General features: G+C 38.8%; 1 protein-coding gene across 5 annotated transcripts in view; it reads right to left on the bottom strand.

The window, feature by feature from the left end:
• The window catches only part of ZNF536 (zinc finger protein 536), a 338513-nt gene that overhangs the window by 235959 nt on the left and 80054 nt on the right, over positions 1-22500 (bottom strand). For all 5 annotated transcript variants that reach the window (XM_085071957.1, XM_085071959.1, XM_085071956.1 and 2 more), the window contains one exon: positions 451-572. The gene's annotated coding sequence lies outside the window, so the exon portion shown is untranslated. The remainder of the gene's footprint in view (positions 1-450; positions 573-22500) is intronic.

Below are 22500 nucleotides of genomic sequence, written 5' to 3'. Positions count from 1 at the left end.
TTCAGATGCCAAAATGCTTTCTAAGAAACAGGAGATTCAGCACAGTGGTACTGCACTGGGAGCTTTCCAAAGGACAATGTCTGCAAGAGCTGCAGCAACTCTGCTGCAAACATAACCTGTACAACTCAAAGACTAAACGTACTCCTTCATATCCATACTCTCCTCTGCTACCATGGACTGTCCAATAACAAACATCTTAGTCACAAGGATGTTTGTCAAATGCACAGATACATTTTAGTTACTAGTAAACAACCCATTGCATCCTTGATTTTTCTATGTCTGCAACCGAATATAGTCTGTTTCATGTGATTTTCAGGGATTCAACCAGAATATAGATACATTTAGATATTTTATACTTAGGTATTTGAGAGTCTCTCACCTTTCAAATAATTTGAGAATTATTTCAGTCAATTCAAGAACTGATCACCTTGTATGTACAATATGTCTTACCTGATGCAGCCAGAGCAGTGAAGTCTACTAATTTGTGCACATGTCTAGGGAGTGGGGACAGACATCAACACACTCTGGGGTTCAGGAGAGATCCTTTAACCTCTTTGCCTCAGTTTCTCCATCTGCAAAACAGGATAAAAAAGAGACCTGAGTAAATATTATAAAACATTGTAATTCAAAGTAAAATTTTAAGTTAACAGCATTAGAAACACGTAACCACTTTCTGGTTTTGTCTGTCTGCAAAATTTGGAGCATATGTGCTGTACCAATATTAGCATGTCTTCACAGTCAACATCTAGAATGAATGCTTAAATATTCATTGACTTCAAATTTCAAATTGAAGTTTGAATTGACATTCATTCTGTAGATGTAACAGCATCAACCATTAATCAAGGAATAGAAATAATACCACTCAATTTATATAATCTACATACTGTGGTCAAAATGTATACTTCTAAATATATAATCTCAAAATTTTAAAGTATTAGCTGCTTAAGTAGATCACGTGGTATGTCTCCTCCCTCTTCTAACTGGCTGATTTATGTAACTGAGCAACCAAACAAAAATTCTGAGATGTATGTTCAGCTGTAACGCTCACAATTTACATTGTGTATTGAATCAAGTAAATACGTAACTCATGCAATCAGGGAACAGAAGAAATAACATGATTTAGGTAACCAGCTATGACTATAAATTTATAAATAATCTAAATAAAAAACTCTACGAATAAAGATTTTTAAAATGCATTATTCACTGAAGAGTTCTGTAAGCAGCTACTGAATAAATACTTTCCACACTCACAAGAAAAGAAAAAATCCAAAATGTACCTAAGGAGTCACTATGACTTGTTAGTTCAGATCTTCCTATCCAGTTATTCTTCCCTCCCTTCCTCCCCCCTAAACTACACCTATATAAATGGAAATTCAAAGCCTATAGTTTCTAAAGCACTGTCTTTGTGGCTTAGTTAATTTTTAGGCAAGTTACAGGAGTATCTAATGCAAACATTTACATTTACTAAAAGGGGGGAAAAAGAAATATGTAGTTACCAAAATCATTATAGCCGTTATTTGAACAGAACATTTCAACCCTGCTGAATGCTTGCATTTCTCAGCTCTGTCCTTCTGGTATCTTTTCTAGCCCTTTTTTTCAACTACATTCACGAGATACCATTGACCAGCACAGCAGTCACTTAGTGCATTTCATCCTTGTGATTGCTTGAGTTGCCCCAATATTTTGCACTTGCCAAAAAACGGTCTGGTGTCCTCAACTTTTTGGTTACTGTACTGTTGTAGAAGTCTGAATCTTCAGAGAAATTCATTATGGTAAAGAATGAGAAAAGAAAGGAGGAAATGCCATTTAAAAGAGCTTGTCTTCTGCTTAAGCTGCAAGAAAGAAACTCAAACTCTGGAAATGCAATCTCCAAATAAAGATAAAAGCTCCCATGTTATGTCTCTGTAAACCAGAACACAACTGGCACTTAGCAAGTTGTCCTGTCTGCTGATGGGAGCAGCATGGATGAATCTGGCCAGTCCACTTGCACTTCTCTTTCTGAAACCAGTAATAAAGTTTGAGAGGGGTTATTTTTAAAGCAGCTCTTAGAGTGTTCCAGCTCACTACTGTCAGCTTCAGATCTCAAATGCAATTTGATTTATAATTACATTTTAAAACTAGCATTAAAATAACATTAGAGGGGTCATAATCTGAACTTTTTAATAGTTAGGCACGTAGCATACATTTAGAAATGGATCTCCAACAGGATTCATCTGGAACATATTCTGACTGGAATGCCTTCCTTCAGCCATTTCAGTACTCTGCTGAAGCTGGTGTTCCAGGGCCATGGTGGAGCCCTGTATTTCAGCCTTGCATCAAATGTAAACGGACTGAAATACACTGCTGGACATTTCCTAGCCAAAGTCTTTTCTTGCATTACAGTCAGGGCCATGTTTGTAAACACCAACGGGTGAGAAAGTGTTGGAGAATCTGGAATTAGGCCTTTGAACTGTAAAGATAGATGTTACGTCCTTTGAAAAATCCAGTTGGCTCCATCACTTCTGAACCCTGAAGTGACTTTAATTTTCTTGGCCTCTGTGGCACAGAACGATTTGAGGGCATTGACCACTTTGAGTATTTTCTAGAGGTCATGTTCTGCTAATGCCAGCCAAAACACATGTGCAGAGAAAAAGCAGCATTTCCAACAACTGCTCCTCTCTATCCTCCCAGCTGTGCAAACAACTCACAGCACTCAGGGAACTCTCCCTGCACCTCCTGAACACAAGATGGGCTTCAACTGGGGCACAGGCTCCTTGCAAATTTTGCCTCCAAGTCCAACCTTCTGATAAAGAAAACTTTCCAAGCTAATCAGTTCTGCACTGGTACCTAACTACAGCTTCAGAGGCAAAAGGCAGACAAGGAATTCAGTTTCTGAACACTAGTGCCGAAGTAAATGAGCTAGTAAAAAAAAAGCCTGTGCCTTAAAACCAAGTTTGAAATTTTATAGGCTTTTACTCCGTAATTTGTACTTGAGCCTTCTGTTATTTTTAAACAAATCTAATTTCTTACAGCTGTGAAATTTACATTTTAAGAGTGTCTAGTGGCCATGTGCATTAATTACTTTATTGTAATATTTTAATGAGTTTGGGGTTCAACTCTGAAAGAATCCTTCAGAATCCCTGCTTCCCCACAGAGTTACACTAGAACCTGATTCAATCACAACTTCACACACCCCGATCCAAACCCTGATGGACGTGCACAATATTTTCAGTTGTTTTATGAAGCCACTAAACTTTAAAACTGGCTCCAAATTTTAGGACTTCTCACCGAACTGGCACTTCCCTGATTCAGGAGCAGAGCTAGGCTTTGAGGAAGTTTGTATTTAGAGCAGAACTTGCTGGCTGAGCCTCATCTCAATGAAAAGAGGTAGCAAAATGCAAAAGTCAGCTAACATTTGGGCCAATCCTGTTCAAAATAATGCACAATGATGCAAATGTTTCCATCTCAGCATATATGACATAAAAACATCTAGGGCTAAAAGATTAACCTCCCCAAGAAGTATCTAAATTCACCAGGGCAGACTGAAATGCACTACTGGAAGATTTCTACCTTTGTAAATAATCTGAAAAGTATTACAGTATCCATACTTCTGCCATGCTATTCCCTTTATAGATTCTGGTGGATTGTGTCATACTAAATTATTTCACCTTCATCTATGGGTGTGCATAAATAGCGGTGGGAGATAAATAAAATAAACCTGTTTTTTCAGGCAGTTTTCCATAAAAATTTAGTACCTGTCCTTGCACTGCTGCAGGTGCAAGTGCTCATACTGGGACTGAGGCAAAAACCTCCAGACCATCGAGGATCTCTACAATTTGAACTGAAGAGATAAACCTTCTTACAGCACCCAGTGCACTTTAATTCTCTCTAAATAAGCTAAAGATGCAAATCCATAACACAGTGAACAATGGGTTCAAGTACAAATACAGATAAATGCAGGCAAATTGGGACTGACTGTATTTAGTTGACTGTGATAACAGTAAGAGGTTCATCAGCTGTCAAGTGCCACCACATACATTGCACCCACAGAGTCATGCTCGGAAATCTGACCATTTCTGTCCCCAACCCTCACCTCTCTTGGCTAGGGCAAATGCAGAATTGCAACTTCAGTGAACTACCCAGCTTTTAAAAAAGAGTGTTTTTAAACCACTTACAATAAGAGCAACAGTTATTATTCAGTACATGCTTTTTATCAGATTGAAGATAAACTTTATTATAACTGGTGGAGATGGTATCAATGATTTGTGGTCTATGTGAATTCTGTAATGAGAAATGGTAATCTGTCTTGGGGCAAACAATATTGTTCTGTTTACTATGCAATTAGCAATATTAAGTCAAGATTCTATAACTGATAGCTGAAAATAGGGGTGGTAGGAAGAAACTGGAAGCACTGGGAGCTGTCACAGGACAATTATCTGAGGACTATAAATTATTTACGGTACTTTAGCCTGACATTCCCTCTCATCCTCCAAAAATCTTCCTCAGTGCTCCAGAGATGTTTGCTGTAAAAGTATCAAGACTGTCAGCAGTTTGGGCCAAAGCCAGAATCTCTCCTTGTTGTGAATACTGAACATATAGTATAGTGCAGGAACCTCATTTTCAGAAAAGCAGACATAAAATAAGAAAAAAATCCCTCCAAAAAACAGTTTTACTTTAGAATAATGAACCAACAAGCATGACAAAAAGAGGTGAGACATAACCTCTGATTCCTGGCATATTTGGTGTGAAATAGAGTATTTCCCCTGCATTTAATCTCTTCTCTAATTTTATAGACTGAGTCCCACACCTTTGTGTGACCAAAACCCTGCACTTCTTGTTTACTCTTAGATCAGCCTTAAGCTACCACCATATGGAGCTGGGAACACCACAGACAGAGCAGAAGCAGTCCTTAACTAACGGTCAGAGTAAATTGTGTTGGGAGTCAAGTGGGGCCACTCTCAAGTGGCTGGTTAAGAAAAGGCCTGACCTATAATGGAGCTTCTCTGTAAAACAATACATTTTTTACTTTACATTGTAAAGTACAGAACCATAAGTATGATCAGCCACAGAAATCTCACAACCTTTTTCTAGGCCGTTCCTTAGCTATACACATGCAGCCCAGCCCTTTTGGCTCTGATTCTGCAGCAGGAAGAATTCGGAGATTACCTCAACAGGAACTTCAGAGCTACAGCACTGAGTTTTCATAGTGAACAAGCAGGACCTATAAAGTGCCGGGGTCTTCCTTTGCTACACTGATCTTCAAAAAAAAAAAAAAAAAAATTGAATTATTGCATTCTTTAAGTAGCCAGTTCCATTTTCAGCTCTCTGGAAATGTGATGCTCCACAGAGAGCTCCATTCACCCCAGCAGGCAGAAGCCACATTTAAGGCAACATGACGCACCAGCACTCTGGCAAGTGGGGTGTGACAAGGAAGTGACTGCTTCTGGCAGCCTCACAGCCCCTTTCCTGCACCTCTTGCCCTTAAGGATCGGTGCCTTAAATTCCCATCTACCACCGAATAACATCTGGCTGATCCAGAAGATTAGCAGCTTACTCCACCTTTGTTCTCTGCCTTCTTTCAGGATGAGCAATGAATGACACCACAGCGGGCAGAACCCTCTGGCACAAAAGCAGACAAAACTGCAGAAAGTTTCAAGGAATGATGTAAAACTTAACAGAGAGTTATGGAAGGATATTCCTACACAGAATCTCTGTATACATTCCAATGCTACATGGAAGGGTTCTCAAATTCACATGACTTTCCTGAACAGTGCAAGGCAAAACCAGCATCAAATGACTGCAAGAGCAGCCTCTTTAAAATTGATAAAAGTACAAACAGTTTTAATGAAGTGTGCAGTAAATTTGAGGATTTCCTTTGCGCAAAATAACACTGAATCAGAGTTTCACAGCAATAAAACAAACACATACTGTAAAAATAAATGGGAGGAAAAAAAATGAGTATAAAACTTCATGTTCCTCTACGTAACATGCCACTGATTGGTGGAAGTTATGCACAAATTTCTACTTTTTAAAAATCTACTGTTTTGAGGAAAAAAGGCTCAATAATTGGTATTTACAGGGCTCATGTTTATAAGGCTTAATTTCTTTTTCTGAGGAGGTCCTGGGTCAGGTCATTGTTCATTGCTATCATTCAAAATTTACTCCCAGATTAAAAACTTCTCCTACACTAATAAACAGGTATAATAATTTTCTCCAGAAAGCATTTTTTTTTCCTTTTAGTAATTAGCCTACTTAAATGTTTTAATGGAACTACTGACGTACAATAGCACAAAAGGTCCTCTGACCATAATAGACATGAGATTTCTAAAAACTTTTGGATGAAGGTGGTCTAGGATTTACAAAAACAGACAGCTCTAAAACTATCTTTAAAGGTCATAAATTAGGTACTCTCTTAAATGTAATTCAATCATTCACCGTTATAGGAGCTTGATTCTATTAGTTGTCCTATGCATTTTACAAAACAGAACTCCATTAACATTATTCACTTATAGCTTCCCTCTATAAGTGGATATTCTGCTCAACAGGCTTTAAATAGATTTTTTTTCCCTGAAATTGCTATTAAGCATACTTTTACTCAAAGGGCAAAGTAGGCATAGGATTATGCTTGTACTTCATGCAAAGGATACATTTTCAGCAATCAGAACCACATTCCTATGAAGTAAAAATACTCTATATAAGCCGATTGTTTCTATCCCTCCTAACCTTGCTCAATAAGGACTCTATTCTGATCTTTTGAGTTACACACAAGTTTTCCAATTTGGCTGAATAAAGGTATCTTGTTGGGCAGCTTCATGAGCATATTCTGTGTCTTGAATTCTGACCTTGGCATGTTCAAGGTGGATCTCAATTATAAGAGGGGAAAGAGGGGAAAAATGCTTTAATTTAAAAAAAAAAAAAAAAATCAGGATTTTTTTTACTTTCTTCAGTTAGAGAATACATTATAGAAGTCCTGCTTTTGCACAGCTGGCTTTAGAGAAATGCTAAAATTATAAATCTTGATAAGCTGACCACAACACATATATAGCCACAAGAACTTCAGAGCAATTTACCTAACCTGTAGTTACATTTTGGCCACAGAAACATGTACTGCAGGCCATCCACCTCTGATTTCATGTTGATTTTACTGTGAGGGATTGCCTGCCCTCACCTCTCCCAGTTTAGATGACTCCATTCTGTACACACAGAGGAGTACTGGGCTGGGCCAAACCACAGATCCCACAGGCAGTCCCAAAGGATTTCAGCCCCCCTGTGATGCTGAGCCACACGCCACAATAATCTGACACACCAACAGACTCTGAGCCATTGAGGTGGTGGAGTTGCAACAGCACAATCTGTACATAAAATATGCATATGCTGAGAGCCAAATCCTCTTTCAGCTGGTTGCCATACTCTGTGTTCATGTCTTACTGCTTAAAGCAGGACATATGGCAGAAATCCTGCACTGTTGTTCTTCTCATTGGCCACGCCAATCCCAGATAATCGAGTCAGGGCAGATACTCTTCTCAGAGGAAAGGGCTGAATTTCATCTGACCACTGAGCTTCAGCTTGCACTTGAGGTTCTAATTTTCTTCTGGTTTTAGCCCATTTCTGTCTTGCTCTGGCACACACTGCCCTAGTAAGTACATTTATTACCTCACTAATTCCTCTGAGGGCTGTCTTACTTTCACTTTATATCTGGACTCACATAAGCATCTCCCCATTTTACAAGGAAACATTTATTAGCCTCTGATAGGAGCTTCCTGCTCCATCCTGCTGAATCCCACTGTCTGTGACTCTTCAAAAGCAGGCTAACAACTTGCACACCCCTGGGAGCTCTCGCTCGTGGTGTTTGAACGCTGGCCATGCAGTACAGACAGGGAGAAGGCACGTGGAAGGGGATGACCAGGCTATTTTCCTGGCCTGTCTGCAAACTTTTACCCAGCAGGCCACACACAGAGTCAATACAGGGTCCTTACGTGGTGCTACCACTCACCAGATACCGGGGCACTGTGTGACCCAGCCATTTCTAGGGTGCCCCACTCATGCTCCTTGTCCATGCCCTTGGGACCAGTGCAGAAGAGAATTGTGGTAGTCTCCTTCACCCAAGGATTCCTCAACTATGAGGTTGATCTTATTACTTTGGGACACTTCAACAGTAGAGGTTAAGCCTATTATATCATAAAAACAGGGATTTCTGCTGTAATTCTTCGAGTTCACAGCTAATTATCTTACTTGAGAGCTGCTCATGGGGGTTTTTTCCCAGGTAGTTGTGGATCATCACCGCATATTCCTGCTTCTCCAGGTCCGCCCTGCAAAACTCCTCAGTGCAGCAACTATTTGGTAAAGCCTGTCCTGTCCAAAAACTGTCCAGTATTCCAGTGTTACACAGAAAACTTTGGCCATGATCCCCCCCTGCCCGCCCTCCAACCACAGCACAGACATATCATCACAGGAGGTAAAAAAGTATAATTGCTAGAAAATAAAATTGCATGGATTTTCCCCAGCTGTAGGTCTGGACCCACCCTAGGGACAAGAAAGAGATTTCAATGCAGTCTATTTTGCTAGAAACCATCTGAAGTCTCTCATCCACATCAGCCTGCTATTTTTTACTTCTATGGAAGCAGACAACATTCGTATTCAGCTGCTCACTTATAAATAAAAAACATTTTTACACGGGTGGATTGGAGTGGCCTCTTTTTTTCCCCCCTCTTTCGGTTCCCATTATTTTATATATTACACACATGTTCTGTCAGCGAAGCTCACTTTGTTATCTGAAACATCTGTGGTACCCTGCTGTGGAGAAGGCCAACACTGCTGCTGCTGTTGCTGCCTGTCTTTATTAGCCACTGATTTGCTGATGTCGTCCTCCGACGGCTCCGGTTCACCTCTGCAGCACTGGGGCTGCACGGCACAACTGTGGGGGTCTGTGAACTGCCAGAGAAGTCCTGCGGCCTCACAGTGTGGCACTTACCATCTAAAGGAGGGTAGGAGACCAAGGTTTCATGTGGGAGTTCATGCAAGCACTGGTGTTTGTACTTCTAAAGAAATCTCTGTGAATTTATCTGTAATGCCATCACAAGACACCACATCCTCATCAGAAGGAAAGGAACTCCCACCTGAGGCTCTCATGAGATCTGGCTGTTGAGCAGCCATCATATTACCTTTTTCTTTTGGCCAAGTGAAAAGTTACCTGGACTGATCTCCAGCCTTATTTTCAGGTGCTTTTTACAGTTATAGTCCTGACATGCTGCCCAGTCCCATGAAATTCTCTGGGATCTACTGTTGCTGCAAAGATTATTACTGAAGGTATATAAGTGTAGATTTCCTATGGAGTCGTGAGAAGTTTTTAAAGATCAATTTACTGACAAAAAGAATGTATCTATTCCTTTAATAACATATATATAAGATATTCAGGTCACCTGATAGGAAACGAAGCTATTTCTATGTATTTTATACATGTACTTTCAGTGAGCAATAGCCCTTCAGTAAAATCAGCTTAACCATTTCCCCTCTGAAAAATCAAAACCCTCTTATCTTCATATGGCTTTCTTATGCAACAGATGAGGGGAATATACATTCCACAGAAGAATTTGAGAGATGATTGTTAAACCACCAAACTTAACAAGAACATTTCGGGGAAGATGCACGAACGACTCACGAAAACACTCGCATGGACCAGATTTCCAGCTGATGGCATTCCTTCTGTGGGTCTACTGTTCTAAGAAACTGCTCTCTAATACAGAGGTAAGATGATAGGAAGTTAAAGGCACTGCCTTTCCTTTTTTAAAAAATACTTTCATTGATGATATAATAACCTGAGCTGAGTTCTGATTCCCATAGGTAAATTCAAACTGCTTTTTACTGTAGATTTTCCAGGTCTCTCAAGGACTGGGAGCCTGATACTGAGAATAATTATGGTATGGAAACTTCATGTGTCTGCTGTCACAGATCTTTTACATGCAAGTCAATGTGCATATGTGGCCAATTCAAGATTCCAAATTGAAGACTGATGTGGAGATAATTTATAAATGAAAATAAAACACAGCTTTTGAAAAAAACCCCCTGTTTTCTTTACAAAATAATTGATCACCTAACCCCAATAGGAAGTTTCAAAAGTTACTATATACCAAAGTGTTAGTAATAAGAAGTTTGCTATATCTTTCAGGATCAAGATCATTATGTCAAGAATAGAAAATGAAGAAAATAAATAAATACCCCCAAAGCATCTCTCCTCTCCTTAACCCCCGTTTGCTTGGAGCATTACTGACTTTGAAATTTGCTTTATTTACGTTACACGGCTTTAGTACCCCAAAACAGCTAAACTCTGTGCAGAAAGACGAGGGATATTTCCATATTTAAAATCTTAATCTCATTTCCTATTCACTGAAAATAACTGATATTTGCTAGCACTTGGCTCCAAAATAATTTTCAGATTTCCCACTAACAACTTAGTGTACAGTACCGCAGCTTCAGAACTGCTCCCTCGTCAATTCACCATGTTTCACCAGACCAGCAACTAATCACAGAGTCACAGGTTGTTCCCCCCTGCTCCAAGAAAATCCTCAAAGAGAAAAACAGGATGGGATACTGGTGCTGCCACTTGCTGAGGATTTTCTGAGAGAAAGCATTTCAAATACTCTGGAGACCAGGGAAGTCACAAATGTTTTCCACTACCAGAGGAGTACAAAGTACCTGAGCAACAGCAAGGATCTGATCTTAAACTTACAAGATAGTTCTCATTCGGGGGAAAGTGAAAGGAAGGAATAAAATTAATGCATATGCATAAACAAGTCCAAAACTTGGAAGATGAACTGAAAAGTCAATTATCTCTATAAATTTTAAAACTGCAAACAGATTTAAGCAGGACAGTTTTCAAACTGTCCAGATCCTTCTGCAGGACATATGCACACGATAGAAAAAAACTTTATATAAAGAAATATGCTAACTTGAAGCTAAGATATTTATGGTGGTGGGGAAAAGAACATAATTAGTGCAGTGCTATGTTGGAATGATAGTAATTTCTCTTTTAGCCTTTGTGTATGTCACCGTCTATTGTTACGCAGTTTTTTAACATTCATCTGAATATTTTATCCATGCAAAAATTAGTCCCAGCATCTTTTTTCTGAATAGTGTTTGGCGGTCATTGCTTCACAACTGCAAACAATCCTTTATTGCTATTGAGTGCTACAGTCAGGCTTGTTTCACGCTGGAGGTTAGAATCTGATCCTAAGTCCATTAAATCACAGAGTCTTTTTAAAGTTTAATCTTGAGAGGATTTGAGTTATAAACAAAGGACGCTATACATGGAGAAAGAAACAACAGAAAACTATGAACTTATGACATTAATGCAACCTCAAGGTCAAATTTTGTGTGTGATTTAGCAAGAAAATTCTGAGCTTTCGGCAGCAGTGCATATGCCCTGGCATGTGGGCAAAGCTAAAGTGAGCATTGATGCTCACATCCAAAACACACATATGGATCCCATTTTACTATAGACGTGATTCTTCATGTGCAAAACATGTGTCTGACTGGTTTTCTTTGGCTTTTTAAGATGTTTCTTTTTCTCTGGTGGGGGCAGGGAGCAGAGAAGTAAATAAATAATTTGCATGGTCCCTGAATACATTATCTATGAAGAGAACAACCTGGGATTCGAGGGCAGGTAAAAAGCCTGGATTTCAGCTAAAAGTATCAATTTCAGCAAACAACCTAGTGCCGACAGAGAGAAACTTAGTCCACTCTACAGCTTCTGCAACACACTAATCTATCCCGCTCTGTAATTGCTAGATAGGAAAGGGAAAAAGGGCTCCAGATGCTAATAACTTGGAAGTGGTAATTAGAGGAGTCCGCATTACTGCTGTGAGACTCCCATCTTCCCTTGATTACTGGAAAGAAAATTTTGTCCAGTGGGTCTCCTTCTCACTTCTAAAACAAGCAGCACTTCTGTGTTCCTAAGCTCCATCTCTGTCTCACTAAACACATCAACAGGAACTTGATTGGGCCCAGAAAACTTTCTCTACCTTCCTTAACATTGGAGGATGCTCTATTTCCCATAGAAAATGTAGGATGATATCCACGAGGTTATAAGGTGACCTAACAGAGAAGTACTACAAGCCCCAACTTTTAGCTATGCAAGATGAAAATTGCCTCCTGCAGCCCCAGCCTGAGTGTGACAGAGAACAAGAGAGTCTGCTTCCCTTGCTTTAAAGGGTAACAAATGTCTTTAAAGGCTCCTTGAGCATTTATAATCTCTGGGATCATAGAGACAAAGTAAGTCTGGAAAGGGTTTGAACATCACATGAGAAAGTAAAAGGAAAAATACACTTATCACAAAGAGAGAATGCATTTGTATTATTATATTGAAATAGCACAAGGCTACAATGACAGGCTATAAATTTTTCTCTTGGACTGTAACCAATATTTTCCATTTCAAGTAACAACAGTGTAAGAAAGAGCGACTCAGAATTAATAGGAATTACGGACATAAATTGGTAGGTACTTAGGTGAAAAAGAACCTCAAATTCAGCTGTTGTTAAAGGAGAAAAGGTTAACTAGCCCTTTGAGCAACCCTTGGACCCATTTATACTGCTGACAAAGTGACCAAAAAGGTATGCTTGGATTTTACCAATGAAGCCCATCTTTATAGTGCTCAGATTCATAGCCCAGAATGTTACAGTAAATTTTTGGCAGTGAAAAGCATTTTGTTTTTAGGCTTGAAATTTAACATTAAACGTAACACTAAACCTAATCTATGATACCAGACAATAATAGCAGTGCTGGTGACTCTGTGGGTCCACAGCGATGAGAATTAAGTTACAGAAATTTCTCCCTTCTACTTTTTCTGATTTGATATGTCATTTCATTAAACAACCATGAATTATTGAATATTAATAATTTTAAATCAGTGATGTGCCTTAAGATATACACTTACAGACTATTAGTATTTTTCTTAACCATTTTGTTGCTGTAACTGGCTATTGAAACATTGGCTGCCGAATTTAAAAAAAATTTTAAAAAATCAACTAGCCAACCAAGCAAACTAGGACTGAGCTGCAAGGAGCCTGTTAGCCAAAGCCAATCTACATTAGCAAAGCTGAATCCAGAGAATTAACAATCTCTCCTCTGTTTTAAGACTCAATCCTAGATTTGGTTTGGTACATGTAAATCCACATGATTTTCTAACAGATCTACCAAACCTTGAGAGATAAGTCCTAAAACTGAAACTAAAGCTAACAAGCCCTCTTTTTTTTTCCCCCTACACAGACTTCTAAAAAGAGGACTGCAAATATTGTAAAAAACTAAAATCAATGCAGAGTGGTTTAGCACAGGTGTTGCTGTTATTGTGCTCCATTTGGAAAACCCACACATTCAGCACACCTTCAATTCACACACCCAGCTGTGTGAGGTGGTGGGCTATTGTTAGTTTACAGGTTTGCAATAAAAAACATGAAGTAATATTGGCAAGCTCGGGAGCTCTTTTTTTCCTTATGATGTCTCCCTGCATCTATTTATCTAGTTCTCCTTGCTTTGTTTCTGCTTTTATATTCAGCATATTCAAAAAAGGGTCAGAAGAGGTTTTAAAGATGTAATGCCACGCTCAAGCCTTTTGAACACTAAGAGAAAACCTCAAAAGGTTCACGCATAAAGGAACAAAGATATAAGGATAGCTTTGAACCTGAGGGGCTCTCTCACTGCAAGCAAGTGCACTGCCAGCATGTCACAGGTGTACACCACATGAGCAAGTGAAAAAATAAAATGCCTTTGTGAAGGGGTGTGATGCTGACGGGTCCGAGTCCAGAATGCATTAATCCCAGGGTGAGCGCGTGCATCTGTTAGATATTTATGTAGTTCCTACTAGTAGTTTGTACAGATATCTAAGCAGGTGAACGTCAACAGCTTTGAAACCATATGTTAAAGGGAGGCTGGGAGAGGGTAGGGAAGGCCACCAGGCACTGCAGGTGTGACAGGAAGGGCAGGAACCCACTGCCTTAACATGGCCCTGGGCAGTCAGCACTCCGGGGCACAGCATCAGGCTGCTGCTGCCTTAGGGGACACCAGGGCCAGCAACTGAATCTTCCTCTCACTTTCCCCATCCTTGAATGAGACATACTAAATGTGACCATAGAATGACAATTTTCTTTCATGTCGCTTCAATTTTTTTTTTAGGGGGCGGGAGGGTGGGGAGAAAAGTGGATTTTTTTAAAATGCATTCCAAAGGTTTGTTTTGCAGAGCTGCATTAAAATAATTTTTAGATGCTGCCTTTAGGTTGTTAGAAGAAGACAAAGTCAAGATCTCCGTCTCCTGGTGGTTACAGGAACACACTACAGCAGAGGAGAACCAAGTCCTGTTCCTTTGTCTAGTTCAGAAATTGTTTTATTCTTGTTTTTATATATTATCTCTGATAATATATACTGATTATAATACAGATTATATATATAACATATACTCAAGCTTGGGAATGACATGCATCAGAACTTGGGTCATCCCATTTCCCAGAACAGTCTCCTGACCAACAAACTCTACTCCTGATAGGTACAAAGCACACTTGAATCCAATCCAGGGTTTTCAGAAAGAAAAAAAATCCATTTTAAGAAAAACAATGCACTTCCGAAAACTGACATTTTGTCTATAATGTTTACTTTCTCTACTAAATATCCTCAGCAAGGAACAGTAGATTTATTCATCTTTGAACAAATTTATAAAACATGCTGAGAGGTCTCTGGCTGAAATGTGTGATTTTTTTTTATTATAATCACAGAATACTAGAATCCAACAATTGTCAGTTTATGCACCTCTCTAACCTAGACCATTCAGTTACTCCTACCATACATGACCTTTAGGAAATTAAAGGAAAACTGTTTTCATAATAAATGTAACGCTTCTAAAGGAGGTCTGTTAGGAAAATTTTCCTTCAAATTAAAATTTTCTGTAAAACGGAGAAAACAAATCTCTCAAATGCCCTTCACTTCAAACAGCCTAGCAACTACCTTGAACCCTCCATGGTTCAAGTTTCTCTCAAAGGTAAGGGAATCAAAAACTAGCTTGGGAATCCTCTAGGACCCTATTGCTAGAGGAGTAATTCCACCTTTGAAAATCTTGGTGTGACAAAGTGAATTCCTCAAGAGTTGCAATTTCCTTTTGTCCTCAGTGATCCATAGACACACACAGTGCTGGGGAAATGTGCCTTCCTCACCCTTCTGAAATATCACAGCTTCACAGAAAACCTTGCAGGGAGGATCCACGCACAGGGCATGGACTTGCAGTTTAGCATTGCCCAAACTCTGCTCCCAAACGTTACTAGTCCACAGTAAATCACATGAATTTCAACAGCTCCACTGAGACTGTTGCTAAGTGCTTCTGAAAATATCTAATCACACCTTCCCATCCTCTTGTACATCTGCCTTTCACAATATCAGAACACACACTCTGTAGCCCTTTTCAATTTATTTCCCACATACTTCCCTTCCCAAGAAGATATTGTTCATACCTACTCCTTCTCTGTGTAATTAACTTGTTCCAGTCCTTGGAAATGAAACACTCACCCCTGTTTTTGCCCCAACCCTCAACAACCTCTTGCAAGGATCCTCTTGCAGCTCATCACCCTAAGGAGTGGGGGAAGACACACCATAATTGCTCTGTGCTTGGCACCTGAGAGGGAATAACCACACTTGTCTTTTATTGCTTTGCTTTATTGTAATGAAGCCCAGTTAATAAACAAGGAGGGTGTACAAAGCTGGGGGTTTACCAGAGACCCTTTGGAATGCCCTGCAGGACTCCCCACTGCAGCACCTGCTCTGAAGCAGGCAAATCCAGATGTGGTGTTGCACCATGGAAAGGACAACATCACAAATGACATCTCTACTGCCTATAATATTAATTGAGATTTTTAATTTGGGGAGTTGTGCATTGCATGGCATCTGTAAAATATGCCCCAAACATTCTCAGGACTACAGCTCAAAGAGTTTGATTAAAATTGAGTAAAATCAGTCTCTCATCCTTCTGTTTAAAAAATGAGAATTCATTTATTCAGTTTAATTCAAAGATTTATATATGATTAAAATTACTATAAGATGTCTAGCTTTTCTGCAATAAACTGCAATGGCCATCAAAATATTGATAGTCATTGGTAAATTACTTCTGGTGTTTAATCAATGTTATTTTTTTATCATCCAATTTTTTCTTCAAGTCAGCTTCTAACACTAAACTACATTTCATCAAGGTTGGTAAAATGTTTAGAAAGGAACAGATGTCAGAATATGGGGATTGCCAATAACACTGATGGAAGCCAGTAATTTCTTTCCTGTCCAAAGGCAAAAGAATGAAGAATAATCTAGACTGTATACAATAATACAAGATTTACTACAACATTAATGGCTATAAAAAGTAAAAGTATACAAAAGCTATCTCCATTTTTTTCAAGCCATCACTAAGGGCAGTGTTTTTCAATTTGAGACAATTTTTACATGAAAATGAAAGGTCTATGTATTCTTAAACCTTTAAATATCCATAAAATACAGATGAAGACACAGGCTAGCGTTAGTTGCTTCCAAATATACTTGTATATTAGTCTATTGTGCAAGTTAATAATTTTGCCAAATCTCAAAAAATGTGGATGCAATCTTTCCTTTAAGAAAGCGGCTCAGCTTGTTATTTACAGATTGTAACATTTACATAAGAGTTTGGTTTAACAAGAGATATAAATATAGATAAAACCCTTAGGACTTCATTCTTTAAACTGCCCTCTAAAAATCTGCCCTACAATTTGCACACTGAATTTTGTGCAGACTATTCTTGGCAGCCTTTTGTGAATTAGGGAGAACTGACTCGAAACAGGGGCTGGTTAATCACAATTTTGCAAATTGTACGTAGCAATCATCCTCACATTGTGAAATTCAGATCTATAAAATGCTGATGTTTTAAAGCTGAAAAATAAATAAGCTAAGTAGGAGTACTTTGCTAAGAAAAAGAAAAAAGAGTATAAGACCCTTTGCAAAGAAAACCTTAAAAAAATAATAATTAGAATAAGAGAAGTGCCATCATAAATAAAATGCATCTCCATTCCAGATCTCAACTGGAAAGAATGTTCCCACCTGACTCTTCCTGCCCCACTCTGATGTCAACACTCACCTGAATACACCAGAAAAATTCCTGCACTTGCAAAAATAAACCAGAGGGGGGTTTACTATTTGAGAAGGCTCCTGGATACTCGTCTACCACCTGGACAAGGCCTCCAGCCGAGGCAGGGCTGGTGAAACTTCCCCTCACTCGTGTCCATTGCTGTCTGCCATCTGTGCCCCCAGCCAGAGCTGCTCTGATTACAGACCAGCACTGTCACTTGAGCATCAACCGCAGCCACATGGACACGACATGTTGTGATGCATGGTGAATGCAAGCACTTGACAATAATAGCTGGCAACTAAATAGTTTGAGGGAGAAGGAGCAGAATTTATCTGGAAAAGATGATGCCTCAAAGAAGACTTTTTTGTTCTGCTTTAAGCTGCAGCTAATGTAACTTCATCAAGCAGTTAAAACAAATCTGACTCAAAATTCTTCTTTTCCACACAGGTTTTGCAATTCCTAACATTTAGTATAAATGAAGGTCTCTTTCTATTTATTTTCCCTTATCTGTTACAGAAGGACCTTGACAAACTGCCTGTTTTGAGTGTACAAGGATATGCTGAAATTCATGCAAAATATTTTCTTTTACCAGTATCATTATAAATGACAAGAACTTTCCATTGGGGCTCAGCCATGACATAGTGTATGTTGGTCACTTTCCTGCCATTCCAAGCCCCTTCACTATGGACACAAGTCACAAACAGTGGAAACTCTGTTTTCCTGATGTTGATCCTCCCCAAAGGTCAGGTTTCTTACCTCAAACATTCCAGCAGTTGCTTAGACTGCTGTTCAGGAATTTTGTGTAACATTGCTTCTAGAAAACAAATATTTATATTAGTAAATACCATTAAAGTATTACTGTTATACAGGTATTCTCATTAGCAAACTGCTAAATAGGAGGAAGAGAGTTTTAAACTAAATTGATAAAAACATACTATATTTGTGTATTAAACAAACTTAACCATCTTACTTGACCATGTTAAGTGTTTTGTCAAACATGAAGCGCAGCTATTTACTATTTCTATGTGAATTAATGTTTTTAGAATTACTAGAAATTCAGAATTCATGTCTTTGCTAGAGAGGGCAGGCAGATGCAGAAGGCCCTACAATGAATAGAACAAATCAGCATTACCAGGATTGCATAAAAGTAGTGGTGAGGAAAAAAAAGAAAAAGGGAAACAAAGGACCCACAGGAAACTTATAGGGGGATGAAATAAGGAAATTCCTCTTGAATGGAAGAGGCTTACATTCATGCCTGGCTCTGAAAAGGTAGATCAGGGATTTAGCTTTACACATGATAAGTGAATATCCTGAGCATGGGCTCACTGATTCTGGCAGAGCACATTCACTCACCCACTCCTGCTGGAGTTCCCCCTTTTGTTGTCCTTTTCCCTTTTTTAATTGGAGCAAGCGTTTAATCTACAACTTCATCACTGCACATGAATGTCAAAAGGAAAAGAGTTCAGGAATCTCAAAGTATATATTATTTGTTCAAACAGAACAGCTCGAGCAATTCTGGCCAATGAAACAAAACTTCTTAATATCTGGAATTTGTAAAGGATGAAAAGAATACTCTCTCCTTTCAGTTCCATCCCATGACTCAGATTGGAGATCTACAGAGGTTGAGCTGAGCTCCTTCCTTTCTTTCCTCTGCTTCTCACTTTGGAGGGCAAGACTATGTTAGGAAAAAAAGCTTCTATTTTATTTATTAATTCAAAATTGGCAATATCAATTTGAAAAAAATATAAAAATTGAGAACCCTAGGAGATGATGTCACTTGCAGTAGAGGGAACATGGAACACTCAAAGCAATGAAGGCCTGTGAGTGGGAAGGAGTCTGTCAGGTACAGGATCTAGATTACAAAAAGTTCTCCTAAAAACTTTGAAAGATTCTTGTTTACTGTTTTGAAGACAACCTGCCTGTGGGTCCAGATGTACTCATTCAGACTTTCAAATACACATTTCAATGTGCTCTGAGTTTAAATGTAAGATGGTAAATGAGCCATTCATCATACACAAAATCATCTTAAATATCACCTGAGCCATTTCACTTATTTGAGAAATGTTGGCAGCACTGAACTTGAAAATACTGTATATTTCAGAGGTAAAATGCCCAAGACTGGATTTTTAAATTTAACATAATGAAGCCAAAAAAGTGATTTATTCCTTGTTTGTTACATGCAGTTATGCTGACAATTAGGCAAATGCATTGCCTCTATGTTTTTGTTACCTTCCTATTTCTACTGAAGGATTTTATTCTTCCTGCATCCCAGCTTTTATTCATGATCTATTTTCTATTTTTCATTGCATTTCAGGCAAAGATGTTTCAGAAAAAGCATTTTAGTATGGATTAAAAATTCACAGAATTTATTAAAAAAAAAATTATTATATCTAAGAGCCCATCCAGGAGTCCAGCACTGGGTGATTCACAGTCCCAATGCACTGGGGTTTTGAGCAGCAGCCAGTTCAGCTAGAGCACAGGGCAGGTACTCTCTCACAGCAGCCTAGCAGTGTTTGATTCTGTGTGTTGACCCAGACATTAGGATGTTTACTGTCTGCATCCAACTCCTTCCCTTCCTGAAAAGCTGTGCAAAACCAAACCAGCTCACGACTTGTCAGCCTTCTGACAGATACATCAAGAAGCTCTGTCTCTGAGCATTTCTCTACTGCTTGGGAAGATCTGACCTCGTGGCACTAACAAATCTCACCAACTGCCTGGACAGCACAAGCAGACATTCCTTCACACGAGTCCAGAGGCTTTGAGGGCAACATGAGGCATCTGCTTGAGAAAACTGTGGGCAGCTGCTTAGGAGCAGAGGAGAATGTTGCTTTACAGTCTGCTATAATTTTATTTTTATTACTACTACAACTTAACAGGAGTACTTTGGAATTGCTAAAGGTGTCTGCTCAAAGCCAAACTCTTGCCAGATGCTGCTGCTCACAGTCCAATCTGTGAACAGCAGAACTTCCTGATGCTGCCTCTGAAGGTGAAGGTTGATAAAGACCTTAATTTCGTGAGCCAGAGAGACTCAAGAGATACTACTAACTAAAGGCAAAATACTCAAATCCTTAATAAAACAAAAGAAATTAATTGACAAATCAGCATTGGGGTATTTTAAATTATCCCAAAACTCCCATACGCAAAAGAGCTTGAAAATGTGTCTCTGGAGACAGTTTAAAGTATTTTTTAGTGACATTCACACAGGTAAGAGATCTCACCCTCAGAGTTTTAGAACACTATAAGAAGAACCAGAGCAATTAACCTCATCAAGCCATTGAGAAAAGTTTAAGGAAAAAGTAACCATTACACCTTCTCATAAAACCAAGGAATATCACATAATATAAGATCATGAGTTTCAAATTTCAGAAAAATTTAACACCTTAAAATATACTTTTTTTCCTACAATATAGGCAATATAGGGAAGTTTAATGACAGTAACCAAATCTGTTTTCTCCACTGTGCTCCTCACAGCTCAGTGTCTCTGACCTCACTGCACTTGCACATTTGAAGCCATCTCCTTCCATGGAGCTGGTCTACAGCAGCTGCAGCTGTGCCTGCTAACTTGAGTCATTTTAAGCTTATTTTTAATAACTTCCCCTGTTTACCAATATTTTTAAGAAGTTCAAATCTAAAATCTCTGCAGCTAGAAGTATACAACACAAAATGTGGTCTGCATAAGAAAATTTGAAGAGACACTCACAATTTACGTAGTTCCCTGTCAGAGGAACGAGAGAGATCCACATTACTTCCATTATCTGTCCTTAAGTGGTTTTTGTCAAATTTTGACTCTGCCACCATTCTTCAGTGACAGACATTGGGTATGACATTTTTTGACACAGTGTCAATAGTAACATCAGTAATATTTGACACAAGGCACATTGGGGTTATTTGACACAGACAATTGGATAGCTCAGGGCACTGGAGATCCAGTGCATAAAGAGTTATACCTCCAAGTCACCAGTGAATATCTAGCCCAACATTTTCTAGCTGCTACCAAATGATGGCTCCTCAGAGTCTTATACAGGAGGAGTTTGGGTATATTGAACAGATGTCCAGAAAACAAAATTCAACACAATAAATTACATTAATCTGTGCCCTATGTTGAAACACCATGGAATGAATAGTCAGTGACAAAGCTATTCTTCTACTGCTATCTGTAATTCCTTTTAAAAATGGTTGAATCCCAGAGGAGACATGGGAGGATCAAATGAGTCAGAGAGCACTACAGCTCCAGTCTCCTGAATAAGATTTCTGTCTCAACAGCTTTCAGTCCCATGGCTTTCATTAACAGTTAAATACACTTAGGGGAAAATACAAACGTGAAATGTTACTTTCAATGATGTGTTTTCCAAATATTTCACAATTGGCTAATATACAGGACTCACAAATGCTGAACAGAAGCAAAATGAATTACATATATGATCACGCTAGAATTTCCTAGAGTGCCACAGTCCTGATTAAACAAGCACTTCTACCTACATCCAATACAGCACTCATCTAAGACTGGAGACTTGCAATATCTATTATGCATCTGGCTGAGCTCCCAAATCCTGCATTCAGCCCTGAGGTCCATCACTCAAAACCTGGAAGCTCTGGACGTGAGCAGAAAGAGGTCCTGGGGACACATGGAACTCCTTGGACTTACAAGGACAGTCACCTGCATAAGGTGCCAGGTGTTTGGAGAATTCCTTATCACTAAGCATTGCTCCCAAAGATTTAGAAATTTAAGTCCCACTGAGTCTTTGTAGAGTGTATGAATCCTCTTTTGAAGCAGATGTTTGACATTTTTGTCTTACCTAAGGTTATGCTTATGTTCAAACACCTTTAGCACATGCAAATTCATGGGAACAGGACTTCTTTAAGGAACAAGGTATTTTTTTTTTTGAGTTAAGTGCTTTACTTATAGACCTTTTTTAATAAGCACAACTACCAAACCAGAGTTAATTCACAAACAAAATGTCATTTTTCCCTATTTTATATTAAAATATGATTCACATTAGCCTGTTTATCACAGGAGGCCATCTATATGACCATGTAACTGCAGAACAGGGTTCAATCAGTAGCAAGAGCCAACAGCTGAGGTACCTACAGATTCTCTAGAATATTTTATTTATTTTAAATAAGGCTATTCTGACACCCAGAATCTTCCATTGTTCTGCAAATTGGGGCTTCTGTAATTTAAAAAAAAATCTGTACTGAGAAAATGAAGATACATGAAGCATATTCACTGTCCCTTAAGAAATTATCCCACATTGTTACATATCACAGAAAAATAGGCAAAACATATTTTGTTAATCATGTGTTTGGATCCTATATTACATTGCAACTCCTCAAGCAAGCTGAATTTTTTAAAAGTGTAAGAACAATATGTATTTCCCTGCAACAAAAAGGGTTTCTGTAGCAAA

Source organism: Lichenostomus cassidix, chromosome 11, assembly GCF_008360975.1.
Source record: "Lichenostomus cassidix isolate B80296 chromosome 11, HeHo_3.0, whole genome shotgun sequence".
NCBI classification, from domain to species: Eukaryota; Metazoa; Chordata; class Aves; order Passeriformes; family Meliphagidae; genus Lichenostomus; species Lichenostomus cassidix.
This window is presented reverse-complemented; position numbering and strand designations above follow the sequence as displayed.